Here is a 13745-nt window from a genome sequence, read left to right on the forward strand (position 1 = left end):
CGAAGCCCGCAGCAGCCACTTCCCAACTTTCCAAACTTCCCAGCGCAACTTTTTCCTCTCCTCCCCTGCCCGCGCCTCCTCCTCCCTCCTCCCTCCCCCTTCCCCTTGCCTGCTCCCCGCCCGGCCGTAGCTTCCGCGTGCGGCCGCCAGAGGGCGCCCGGGCCGAGGCCTCTCTCGGTCAAACTTGGTGGGCTCTAAGGTGGATGCGGACTTGGCGGACGGTAACAAATTTGGGGGCATGGGCCACCCTTGTCCAAAGCATCTGATGCACAGGTCCTGGCGGGAGTGAGCAGTGAGAGAGCCAGGAGTGGGCAGGCACCCCTAGACTGGCTGGGAAGACAGCACTCAAAGGAATCCAGGGAAGCTGGTATGTACAACTTTCTATCCCGCCACTTTTTTGACTGACACTGGCATGCACTTAGTAGGTGTTCTTCAGACATTTGCTGAATTAAAATTAAAAAGAAGAAAATAATCTTACTCAAAATTTCTTGGAACTTTCCATTTGAACAGTCCTGACCCATCGGTTTCCTTGGACTCACATGAGATCCCTGTGGGGGGCCTGGGAGGGTAAGGATTCATATCGCAGTTCCCTAGACCGTAAGAATTGAAAGAGCCCTTGAAACCAGCCCCCTTCTGCTCCTGAGAGGCAAATGAAGCTTAGAGAAGACCAAGGGGTAACGCTCAAGCTTCTGGACCATTTCCAGCAAATGGGGAAATTGAGTCACAGTCGCCACTACTTAAACAGAAGTAGTTCTGTTAAACAGAAAATGAATTAGATAGAATTACCAGGAGCCCACAAGCTAGAGAGGGAGATAAACAGGGGCAGACACACAAAGAAATTATTAAAACACGAGGATGAGTGCCGGGAGAGATGGAAGCACAGAGAAATGGGAACAGAGAAGAAGGGTCCCTAACATGGCCGGGAGACTCAGGGAAGACTCCTGGGAGTGGTCTTGAGGGATGTCATAGGCAGCTGAGTGAAGAAGGTGCACAAATCTTTCCAGGTGGAAGAAGAGCAGATGTTAAGGCAAAGAGGTGCCTTCAGGGGGCTACAAGCAGTTAGACATGGCTGGAGCAAAAAGCCAGCCATCGGAGCTGAGACTGCGTCTCCTGGCCGGACTGCAGAGTTCATACTTTATGCATACTAGGTTATCAGGAGTCATTGAAAGATTTGAAGTAGAGGGTGGCTGGAGCAGATCTGTGCTTTCAGGAGGCAGGGATTGGAAGGGGAGATGGAGGAAGAGCGACCAGTGGGGAGACAGTCAGAGAGTGGAGAGGTCTCCTGGCTCCCAGCCCAGTGCTCCCACTACTCCACTCATGCCTTTGGGCACGAGATTGAGCAGCTGGAGAATGGCCACTCAAAAGGTTGGGAGAGGAAGACTAGCAGGGCTGGAAGGGCAAAATGGCTTCCAGGGCACACCTTTAGGAGAAACACAGGAAGACACTAGAGACTAGCAGGTTGAAACACACGGGATTGCCATTTCTGTAGATCAGAAATGAACAAATGTTGACGATGTCATGTAGTTCAACCTGCTAGATGTCCAGAGCAACTTTGGTCTCTTAGCCATGCACACATCTGGTGACAGACGCAGAGCAAGCCAGAAAGCCAGGACGGTATGAGAGAACAGTGTGGCTCCGTGTTTTCCACACGCAGAGCTCTGAGAACTGCAGCTGTGACAAAAGAGAAGTCCTTTAAAGAGGCTCACGGAGGCTCCCAAACTCCCTACAGTGCCACCACTCTGGTTGGTGAGGATGAGGTGAAACAGTTGGGAAGTGGGAGGAGAATTTAATTCCACTGAGAGGCAGTGTGATGGTCTCCATGGGTAACTGGAAGACACAAGGCAGATAGCAGACAAAAAAAGGACTTGATCAAGTTAAAAACCAACCCATGTAATGAAAGCGATGGTACGTGTGAATTTGTGTGAGTGATTTTTTAAATGTCCCAGGGCTTTTTGCATAAAATTCTAAAAGTTTCGTTGTCCATTTGTCATGAGTGCCAGCTATGATTTCCTCTTCCATGGCCCTACCCTATGGCTGTGAGACCAGAGCCAAAATAATTAACCTATCTGTGTCTCTCTTTCACCATCCAGCATCCTGCCCTCATTAGTCTCTGAGTTAAAGTGTGCAATAATGCTCTAGTATTTCCGCTGGTATTGTTGCTGATATTCTTAATGAGATGAAAGCTTTCTCCACTTCTAGGGACATTCCCAAAAGAATTGAAAACATCTGTCCATGCAAAAACGTGTGCACAAATATCGATAGCACTATTCAAAAAGCTAAAAGAGAGAAATAGCCCAAATGTCCATCAACTGATGGATATACAAAATGTGATATACTCGTATGATGGAATATTATTTGGCCCTAAAAAGGAAAGAAGGACTGATAAAATATGACTCAATCTTGAAAACATTATGCTAAATCTAAAAAGCCAGTCACAAAAGAACATATATAATATGGATCCATTTATACGAAATGTCCAAAATTGGCAACTATGTAGAGGCAGAGAGTAGACTGGTGGTCCCTTAGGGCTAGGAGGAATGGGGAGATTGAGGGACCATAGCTAAAGGCTACTCGGTTTGAGGGGGAGTAAGGAATATTCTAAAATTGATTGTAATGTTGGTTGCACAACTCTGTGAGTATATTAAAACCATTGAATTGTATACTTTAAAGGGTGAATTGTATGGCATATGAACTATATTTCCACAAAGCTGCTACCCCCCCCCCCAAAAAAAAGAAGAAAGAAGTTACAAAAAAGTTCAGGGCCTCAGGAGAGAGTGTTCTCTAAGAACAAGGGTCTTAGCATTTTCGAATAATTTTTTCTCTCACATTGTGTAGCAAGAGAAGCCCTGGATGAATAGTCCTAGAGATTTATCGTGCTTCTGCTAACATCTCACTGAGCAACTTTGTCCGCACTAGACCTCAGTTTCACTATCATCAGTACGAACAAGCTTATGGAGCAGATAACTTTAAAGGGTCTTCTGTACCCCACACTAGAGTTCAGAGTTCCATGGCCACCACCTGCCCAGTGGCCTTTAGGCAGGATGGGAAGGGTGTAGGGCTCAGAAGGCAGGCAGTGGACACAGATGCCTGCCTCCTCTCCCCAGGCACATCTGGCCCACTTTTCTTTTATTGCATTTTAATTAAGTTGTTCAATCAGATGGGTACCAGGAATCTGTAGGCCTTAACGGCCCAAGCAAGAACAGAAGCCTTGTAGCGGAACTAAATCAACAAAGTCTGGCTCTTGAGCAGATCCAGGAGCCCCGGGTTTCTCTTGCCAAAGGGTGTCTCTCGGAGAGGGAGGTGAGGAGCTCCCCTGCTCCGCCAACTCAAAGGAGAAGCTTTGCTCTGGGCTTGAGGGCCGCCCTTTGGCTAGCCATCCCCTGGGCCACTGACCACACTGGTGCTTTCAAATGGACCTGGCCTGGCCTGACTTCCGGCTCCAACTCCATCCCCAGTTGTACCCAACTCCCATCCACCCCAGGCTCTGTCTTCTCCACCCCAGCTTTAGTTGGTTAGAAGTTAATCCTTGATGATCGAAAGACATGATTGTCTTGGGGAGTAGAGAAGAAGAGAAGCAGATTTCAAGACCATGCAGAGGTCAGTCGTGCTTAAGACGGTCTAGAGTGATGGAGAGAACCAGAAAAAAAGTAGACACTGAGATGATTTGGAGCAGGACATTTCCTTGCAGGAGTGGGAAAAGAGACAAAGGATCATAGAACCACAACAAAGGATTAGAGTTGCTATACAAGATGGCATTCATTAAAAAACAAAAAGCCTGACTATGGTGCAGCCCAGTAAGGGAGTGGAGAGCACAGAGAAATCAGTCCAAGGTTTTGTCCTCAGGGAGCTTGCAACCCAGTGAGAGAGACAGAGATGCAAACAAATATGGTCCTTTGGGAAACAAATAGGGGAGGATAGGGTGGAGCATCTTAGGAGAGAAGAAAGTCAAGCTTAGGAGAGAGATCAGCAAAGGTCTTTGCTTTCCAAGAAGGTGATGTTTAAGTTGATATCTGAGAATGAGCAGGGCAGGGAAGGTGAGGAAAGGAAGGTCATTTCAGACAGTGTGAACAGCATATGCAAAGGCATGGAATCTAAAGGTTTGGCATATTTGGGGAATTGTAAATGATGATGGGGAGAGCTTAGAATTCGAAAACTATTGGGGAGAGTTAGAAATAAGATGGCACCAGGAAGGGCCTTGCCCTTCATCTTGATGTTTAGAGGATGTAACCTTAGCTTGCTCTGCATAAATTGCAGGTGCTGGTTGAGAGTGGCTGCATGTCAGGTTCCAGACAAGATGTGTTTATGGCTTGATGTGTGCAGCCATCAGTCATATAAGTACAATGATTCACACTGACTCCATTAACTCACCAATACTTATTGGGTTCCTGGGTGTACTGTAGCGTGTTAAGCATGAAGGAATATAATCCTGACCTCTGGCTACTTCAATTTCTGAACAAGACAAAAGATATTCAGGTGATTAGTTGCAATGCATTTCAGTGCCAGGCAAGTAACAGAGTATTGTAAAAATCCAGAAGAAGTTAGTGAGAGTTGGAGTGTCAAGGATATCTTCTGGGAGGAGAGGGATTTAAATTGGGCCAAGAGGGACATGTTCAATTTGTATGGATAGAAAGAGCCTTGCTTGCATCCTACGTGAGGAGACTGATGAAGGCAAAGGGACGGAAGTGTGACAGGGAATAGAACATTTTGGCTAGGGGAGAGGGGTGATGTTGAGAGGGGGCTGGAATGGGCGGTTAGGATGGCACGGTCAGGATTCTGGCAAGTGAGGGAGGGAAAGGAGCTGGGGTTTACTGTTGACCAATCCTGTGCCAGATCCTTTATCTAAAGGATCTCAGTAACACCGTGTGACTGATATTTTTACCCCCCATTTTAAAGATGAGGAAACTGAGTCTCAGAGGGGACACATGACATATTTAAGCCACACAGCAGAGAATTAGAAGGCTTGGATTCTAGTTCTTGTTATTAAAACATTTGCTTCCTTTAAGACACCAATGGCGATGTAGTACAGGTTGTATGGGTCAGACTGGGTGTGGCTGGTGAACACGTACACACATGCACACACACGCATGCACACACAACCACCGGGGGACACATTCATACCACAGATGGTGCATTCTGGGCTGTCTCTCTCAATCTAATTAGGACGGTGGGACGATTGTCATTTAGGAGACTTTTGCCTTTCGCTTTAGCCAAAGCTGTGTGAGGTTCTATTCCTCTACATAGGATTCAATAGACGTATGGAAAGGGAAAAAAGAAATGTGATGCTTGAAACAAAATACCTCATCGAGCTGACCACTAAATAGCACTTAGACCCCAAGTATACACACAGCTGCTTTATGTAATGAAGGCTGTGGACCGTGTTCCTGGATATAAAATAACAAACCACATATAACATTTTACATTGCTGTGTAATTAGCACGCATCTGTGAGTGTGCGAGCCGACCGGGGTGAGCGAAGGGGGGCTTGGGCCTCGAGCACAGCGAGCTGTGGAGGAAAGAGCATGGGCCAAGAAGATAGGAGTTTCGATCCTTGCTCTCCGCTTTGTAACCCTGTGACCTGGTGCAGGTTATTTAAGCTCTATGAACTTACAATTTCATATCTGCTGATAGGAGTAAAAGCATATGCCTTACAGCAAGTGGTTTTGCCCATCCTGCCCCCACAGGGACATTTAGCAATATCTAAAGATGTTTTTTGGTTATGATAACTGGAAAGGCGCTACTGGTATCTAGTGGGTAGAGGCTGGGATGCTGTTAAACATCTGACAATTCATAGTATAGTTCCCACGACAAAGAATTATCCCACCCAAAATATCGATCGTGCCTAGACTGACAAATCCTGTCTTACAGAGTTGCTGTTTCAAGAATATAATCATTAGTAACTTTTGTTAAGCATTTTACTGTGTGTCCGCCAATGTTCTATCACTTGATTTAAATGTGTTAACTCTTAACCGCCTGGATGAGGGAAGCACTGTTATTATCCTCATCTTATAGACGAGGAAAACGAGGCTCCAAAACTGGCCCAAAGTTACACAGCCAGTCAGTGATGGAGCTAGGGTTTGAACCCAGGCAGTGTGGCTCCAGAGACTGCCACGTGCTAGATGAGATCAAGTGCCTCTTCAGTGTGTAGCAAGTGGAAGTGATGGTGACTTCTGCAAAGAGGGGGAGAGGATTCATTCATTCATTCATTCATTCATTCATTTATTCATGCATGCATGCAACATGTATATATTGAGAGTCTAATCAATGCTTGGTGCTAAAGAATTGGTGAACAAGAGAGGTAGGGTCTTTGCTCACGCAGACCTTCCTTTCCAGGAATGAAGGAAAACAATAGAAAAATAACCGATACCAATGGAGATAATAATAGAGAATGCCTGGTGAATGATGAGAAGGAGTCAGCTGGGAGAAAGTCTAGAGGAAGAGCACTCCCAGCAGAGGGACCAGCCTGGGCATGGCCCAAGAGAGGGAGCCACCTGGGCGAGTTCAGAGAACTCCAGTGAAGCCTGATGTGTAGGACATGAGGAAGAAAATTCTAAGAGATTACATTCGAGAGATGAAGGAGCCAGGTGAAGTCAGACTTTGTAGGTCAAAGTAAGGAGCTGGAATTCCAGTTTAACTGAGAAGCTATAAGAGGGTTTTAAAGAAGAGTACTATGATTTGATCTACATTTTTAAAAACATGGCTCAGGCTTTGGTTTGGAGGTTAGTGAGGTGGCGAGTGAGGAATTCAGGGGGCACTAGGACAGTTGTTGGAGTGGAGACGGTGGTGGCTCTGTTCAGAGTGGTTGAAGTAAAACTAAAGGAGAGCGAGAAGATTTGGGTTCATAGAGAGTTAGAGCAAGTAGTGAGCATTTCGTGGCAGATATGATGTGGGGGTGAGGGGCAGAGAGAAATCAAGGATGAGTCTGAGGATTTTGTCTTGAGCAACTGGCTCCATTCACTGATCTGGGAAAGATGAGGAAGCAGCGGAGTTTTGAGGGACTGGAGTGGAGGGATCAAGAGTCCAATTTTAGTTCTAAGACTCCAGGACTAGGGTCCAAATGCACATGATAAGGAAACAGCTTATAAATGAGCCTGGGGCACAGGGGAGCAGTCAGGGCTGGAAGGATAAATCTAGGCTCTATTGCATAGAGATGATATTTAAATCCAACAGACGATTTGAAAGAGAGAGAGAGAGAGAATGGAAAGAGGCCTAGGTCTAACTAAGCCCACGGAACCTAATCCTTTCACGTTTGAGAGAGAAGTATCCAACAAAAGTGACCGAAGTAGGAGAAAAACCAGGAGAGAGAACTGTCAAGATATCCAGTAAAATAAACCAGAGTAGTGACCACTAGATTTTACTACAGGGAGTTGGATAGGAGTCATTTCAGCAGACCGTTGGAGATGGAAACTCAAGCGAAATGGGTTGCGAATAGAGAGTAAGGAGAGAAAGTAGAAGCAGGAGAAGAGGCAACTCTTTCTCGCAGTTTTGTGGGAAAGGGTACGGGATAGAGTGGCATAAAAACATAGGATGAGTGGGGAGACTTAAAAATCATGGGTTATATAATATGCGTGTATGCTGGTGCAAAGGGTCTGGCAGAGAGGAAGGAACTTATGATCCCAGGGAGAGAGGAGTACACTGGAGAAGTCCTTGAGAACCACCAGAGAAGGCAAGAGGCTTGAGATCCAGAGGCAATGGAAGGACCAGTCCTTGTTAGGGCAGTTCATCTGTTAAGACAGGAGGGAAGGCAGCATGTACGTGAAAGATGCAGGTCATCGATAAAGCTGTTCTAAAATAATGAGTTCTGCTTTCCCGGAGAGAACGCCTTCAAAACGGCATCAGGAAGGGAGGTCCCAGGACCTACCTGTCAGAGGAGGACCATTTGTGGGGGATGTCTTAATAGGAGGAAGCTAAGAACAGGATGCTATCAAAATGAACCCAAAGTTGAGATTCATTAGAATGAGAGACCTTGGCTGAGGTAGACAGAAAAGTTACTGAGATTGTCACCAGGACTCAAGCAGAGCTAAGGGAAGTGTAAGTGGGCTAAGCGGGGTTATTGGTGGCTCATCTAAACCTGAGAATGCTGACTGCTTTTCATATATTTTTTTTATAGGGACCCTTGCAGGACCAATGTGTTCTGTGCAAGTAGATTTATACATTTATATGGTGATTCAGAGCTTATAACTATAAAATATATGCTGTATGAGAAAAGGCTTCACAACTTCCTAGCCTAATCCCTGCAGACCTTCATTTCCTCATTGGTGACATGAGAACAATAGTAATGCATAGCTTGCAGGTTTGTTGTGGGGGTCAAGGTGATGGATATGAAAGCACTTTGTGTACTATAAAAAGTCATGAATATGACTTTTATGATCATTATTAATAACAGTAATAAGAAGAAGCCTCAAAAGTATTTCCTGTCCTAGGATAAATACTTTAATGTTCTTCTAAAATGTTTTAAAAGAGCACGAGTCATCTGTAACATGGATGGCTTATGGAAGAAGTTATGAGTGTCTGTGGCATGGTGGCCTCCAGGGCCACGGCAGTGAGCATCTGAGCAGGTTGTGCCTTGCACAAGGGTGCTCTGCTGAGGAGGTGAGTAGGCAGTGAAATCCAGCCAGTGGCAAGGAGCTGTGTCCATGTTTGATACCACAAGGCACAGTACAAGCTGGCAGCGGCTCTGATGGCTCCCACCAGCAGATGTCTTTAAATATTTGGACTTGCTTGGACTTCACTTACCGATGGGGAAGCAGTTGTGTTTCTGTTTTCATCAATTGACATTTTCATGATGACTTTCCAATCTGTGTCTCCTCTATGTGAATGCCCTGCTTTCCTCTCAAACTCATCATATCCAAATCCAAACCTCCATTTCTCTCAGTTCAGAATTTAGGCTAGATTCTCCACTTCTCACATTTTGTTTAAAACCCCTTTTTCATCAGTCTTATCTAGATGCTGCTTATGACATTCAGTGACAAGAAGCTCACTGCCTTCTGAAGTAGCCAACTCCACTTCTAAGCAACTGAACATTTAGACACTTGTATATATTGAGCCTACATCTGCCTCTCTCTCCCTTATACTCACTATTTGCTGGTTCCCACCGCTGGGATCACATGGAGCAGGTCCTCCACTTCCTTCATGACAGCTGTTCATAGATTCACAGGGACCAAGTTACCCTGTGTCTTCTTGTTCCTTCTTCCATTCCTTATATTAAAAGTTTTGCTTCTTTTCACTCTCCTGATCATCATTTAAAAAAACCTTGTGTCTAGAAATGGTACTGACAGCCTATAGTTTTTTCATTCATTGACCAACTAACTCATTCATCCAACATATGCCCAGGGATCAGAAGCTAAAGAAATGGAGTGATTTCTTCAGGATCTTACAGCTTACTAAGCTTTTTTCAGACTCTAGATTGTGTTCTTTCACTGTACCACAGCTGCCTCAGCATAGAAGCAGTGGTTTTGGAATCCAGTCAGCCTCGAAAGTAGCAGAAGCTCCCTGACTTAAGTGGAATTTTTCCCCTCTGAGCTTTTTCTTAATCTGTCTGAAGAGTTTAGCAGTCCCGTCTCCTTCTTCCCCCTCTCAGATCATCAGGTCATGCATGCAGTCTAGTCGCTTCCTTGTCAACTGTGTCCTTACAGGTCTAGATCGTTTTCCCTCAAGCCTTCCAAGACAGGCTGTAACTGGACTAATCACTATTTCTATTGATAACATAAAGCATTAGCTCAGGGCTAGGAAAAACATGAGTTCCTAAGAGAGTGAATTCAAAGGAATGTCACATGTACAGGTGGTTAGACAGAAGCTCCGTGAGGGCAGATATTGTGTCCAAGTTTTTCATTTACACTGCATAGCTCACATTCATAATGGCTGCTCCTACTAACTGCTATGGCTAAATGATAACATGGGAGCACTTCCTGTGTCAGGCATTTAGCAGTGTGTGAGAGTTATGATAGTTCCAGTTATGACCTCAGCAACACCTGGTCTTGTCCATTTTTGTAATTACAATTGTCCTTGCGGGTATTGGTTCCAGGACCCCTGTATGCAAATATGCCATTTTTTAAAAAGGACTCAAATGCTCAAGCCCTTTTTATAAAATGGCATATATGCATATAACCTAAGCACACCCTCATATATACTTTAAATTATCTCTAGATTACTTATAACATCTAATACAATGTAAATGCTGGGAGAACAGTTGTTACGCTGTGTTGTTTAGGGAATAATGATGAGGAAAGAAAAAAAATCTGTACATGTTCAGTACAGATGCAACCAGCATAGGCCTAACTAGATAGTACATTTTAGCAAAAATGTAGTTTTTTCTTTTCTGAATATTTTCCATCATAGTTGGTTGAACCCACAGATGTGGAACTTGCAAATAAGAAGGGCCAATTTTAGTCATCCTTGTGGGTGTAAAGTGGTATCTCATTGTGGTTTTAATTTTCATTTCTCTAGTGACTAATGATGCTAAACATCTTTTCATGTGCTTATTTGACATTCTTTTATCTTCTTTAGTGAAGTCTTTGTTCAAATGTTTTGGTCATGTATACTGGGCTTTTTGGCTTTTTATTGGATTGGGATAGTTCTTTAAATATTCTGTTTACAATTCTTTGGTCAAACATAGTTTTGCAAATATTTCTTCCCAGTACATGGTTTGTCTTTTCATTTTTTTGTGTGTCTTTAGAAGAGCAAATGTTTTAATTTTGAAGAAATCCAATTTATCAAGTTCTTTTGTCTGTTTTATAATTTGTGCGTTGTGTGTCTTATTTAAGAAATCTTGGTCTAACCTATGGTCACTTAGGTATTCCCTGTCTTTATTGCTGAAACGGTATAATTAGTCATGAAATTAGCCATGTAAGTCTTCCAAATTTGTTTTTCATTTTGTTGGGCTACCTTAAATCATTTGCATTTCATACAAATTTTAGAATAAATTTGTTAAATTTTTCACAAATCCTGCTGAGATTTTGTTTGAGATGGCAATGAATCTCCAGATCAATCAGGAGAGAATTTACATCTTAATAATATTGTCTTATGACCCATAATTCTGGCTTATTTCTCTTTAGATTTTAACTTCCCTCCAGCTATATTTTGATTTTTTCAGTATATATAACATGCACATCTTTTCTAAAACTTATCCCTAAGTCTTTCATAATTTTCGATGCTCGTATAAATAGCATTTAGATTTTTAAATTTATGACTGTACTTTGAAAGTATATAAAATACAATTAAATTTTATATGTTGCTTGTTTCCCACAACTGTACACTTTCTGTATCAACTGAGATGACCATATGGCTCTGTAATGATATCCCCTCTTTCACTCTTATTAGCAATTTAATGTGGATTTTTTGTTTGTATATTTCTTGCAGATATATATTGTCTTATTGTATGCATGTGTTTTTAATTTATGTAAATGGTATTGTGTTATTAATCTGATTCTGTCCTTACTTTTTGTACCAATGAGTATGCTATTACAATCAATGTATATTTCTTCTGACTGCTGCATAATACGCAGTGGTGATATCGCATACATTTTACCTGTTCACTCTCTGAGTGATAATCTCCCGTGTTACCTCCAACTCCTCTACTCCGCAAATAATACTGCACTGAACATTCTTGTACATCTCTGGGATTTGCTTTTTAGGGGGATGCATATCCAGGAGCTCAATAGCTGAATTAATAAAATATGCACATACTTAATTTGACTAAGCGATGGGGAATGTTCTCTAGATTGGCTCTCCCACCTCATAGTTCTGCCAGCCTGAGGGGTATAAGGAATCCTGAAAAACATTGCCATTATCCAGCTTTCTAATTTTTATTGGTGTAAATTATATAAGGTGATATATCGCTGTGCTTTATTGAATTTCTCTGATTACTAAGGATTTTGAGCAACTCTCCATATACTTTTTGTCTTTTGGGGGTTTCTTCTTCTGAAAATTGTTTGTGTGTACCTTTCCCTCATTTTTTCCTGAGTTTTTCTTGTTGATCTGCAGGAGTTCCTTGTATCTTCTAAATGTCCAATTTTTTTCGTCAGTTTAGACATTGTGAATATCTTCGATTCTGACTTTTATTTATTTATTTACTCCATTTTTTGAACAGAAATCTTATTTTTGTAGTGGAACGAAATTCATCTTTTTTTCCTTATTGCTTGTCTTCTTCTTCTTTTTTTTTTTTTTTAACATTTTGTTGAGAAATTCTTTCCCATGTCTAAGTCATAAGGTATTCTACATTTCTATTAACTTTATATTTTTTGTATTCTTCTACTAACTTATTATTCTATTAACTTTATGTTTTTATCTTTCACATTTGTTCTTTTAATCTACATGACACCACCTCTATATGTGGTATTTAGTACTGGATCCAGTTTTCCTCTTCTACCTATGAGGAGCTAATTTTCTCAACACAACTTACTTAACAATCTGCATTGAACTGATCTGTCAGGTTACTTCAATTGTATGTTAAGTTTATACATTTATAATCTAACTATCTATCTGTCTATCTACCTACCTACTTACCTACCTACCTACCTAATCTATCATCTGTGAGGGGCCTAGCAGAAAACAAAAGGCAAGCCCAAATGCAGTAACTAAGGAGAGCTCAATGAAAGACTAGCACGTTAAGGAAACCAATAAGGGCAGGTAGGGCCCTCAGGAAGCAACACTGAGGAAGCTCTTATCTTCCACTTCCTAGTTACCCACCCAAGACATGAAGGAGCAGGGGAAGGGAGTGACTATCAAAACCCAGAGAAAACTGTAGCTGGTGTTCTGGTCTTTGGAAGACGAATGCAGCTTGGACCTACCTGCAGCCTGGCAGAGATAAAGCTAGGGCATAACTATCCCCTCTCTCCTTTTCTTTCCAACCTCTCTCCAGTGCCTCTCAATGGCCAAATTCAACCAGGAGTCACAGGGCAAGGGAGTATGGTTAATGCAATGCAGGGAGGCCAACCTCTTAGAACAAGAGTGGAAGAGGGTGGAGAAAGGATATGGAAGGGCAAACAGAGAACATCCAGCAACCACACGTGTGAATGTGAGTATCTCTGGGCTCTCTGTTCTATACCAAAGGCGTATTTGTCTATCCGTTCTTGTGCCAGTACTAGAGAGTGCTTATTACCATTGTTTTGTAGCATGTCAATATCTGGGAAGGTGAGTTCTCATCTATTCATTTTTCTTTTTTAATGTTTAAAGTCTTTAGGTTAAATGTATTTGTATTTCTCCAAGTACATTTTAGAGTAAGTGTATTGAGTTATCAAAAAATCAACTGGAATTTTGGTTGTCCTTGTATTAAATGTTTATATTGATTTCAGAGAAGGGACATGTTTTTAATATTAAGTCAGCCCATCTATGAATAGGAATATCTCTATACTTATTCAGATCATCTTCTATGTCCTATGTTAGCGTTGTATTTTTTTACATAGCGGTCTGTTGTATTCTTTGTTTAATTCTTAGATACTTTCTACGTTGTTGCTACTATGAACTGCACACATATTTAGTGAGTGCCTTGTGTGTTCAGGTCCTGTGTTCGGTGCTAGGGATACAGTAGTGAACATGGTCCCTGGTCTCATGGAGCCGGCACTGCAAAAATAGACATCACACATGTAAACACACAAATAAATGACCACACATTGTGAAGAGTGTGCTGAAGCAAAGGCCCAGCTTTTCACCCTGGCCCTCTGCCTTCCCTATGTCATTTCTCAGTACTCTATGTCACTGCTCTTACAGAGATCCTGACCAGATGTCAGGAAACCACGATTTTCAGTCCCG

The 13745-nt window shown here is 42.6% G+C and overlaps 1 long non-coding RNA gene across 7 annotated transcripts in view; it reads left to right on the plus strand.

Moving 5' to 3' along the window:
• LOC105297162 overlaps nucleotides 1–13745 on the plus strand; it is a 38557-nt gene that overhangs the window by 1900 nt on the left and 22912 nt on the right. For 3 of the 7 annotated variants that reach the window (XR_002782160.1, XR_896330.2, XR_002782156.1), the window contains exon 1: nucleotides 7–367. The exons of 2 other annotated variants lie outside the window; for them this stretch is intronic. This is a non-coding gene — a long non-coding RNA (uncharacterized LOC105297162). Of the gene's footprint in view, nucleotides 1–6; nucleotides 368–12855; nucleotides 13012–13745 lie in introns of those variants that run through there. 2 more of the 7 variants (XR_002782154.1, XR_002782155.1) reach the window with 2 other exon arrangements.

The sequence above is a fragment of the Pteropus vampyrus genome, unplaced genomic scaffold (assembly GCF_000151845.1).
Source record: "Pteropus vampyrus isolate Shadow unplaced genomic scaffold, Pvam_2.0 Scaffold135, whole genome shotgun sequence".
Classification (NCBI taxonomy): domain Eukaryota; kingdom Metazoa; phylum Chordata; class Mammalia; order Chiroptera; family Pteropodidae; genus Pteropus; species Pteropus vampyrus.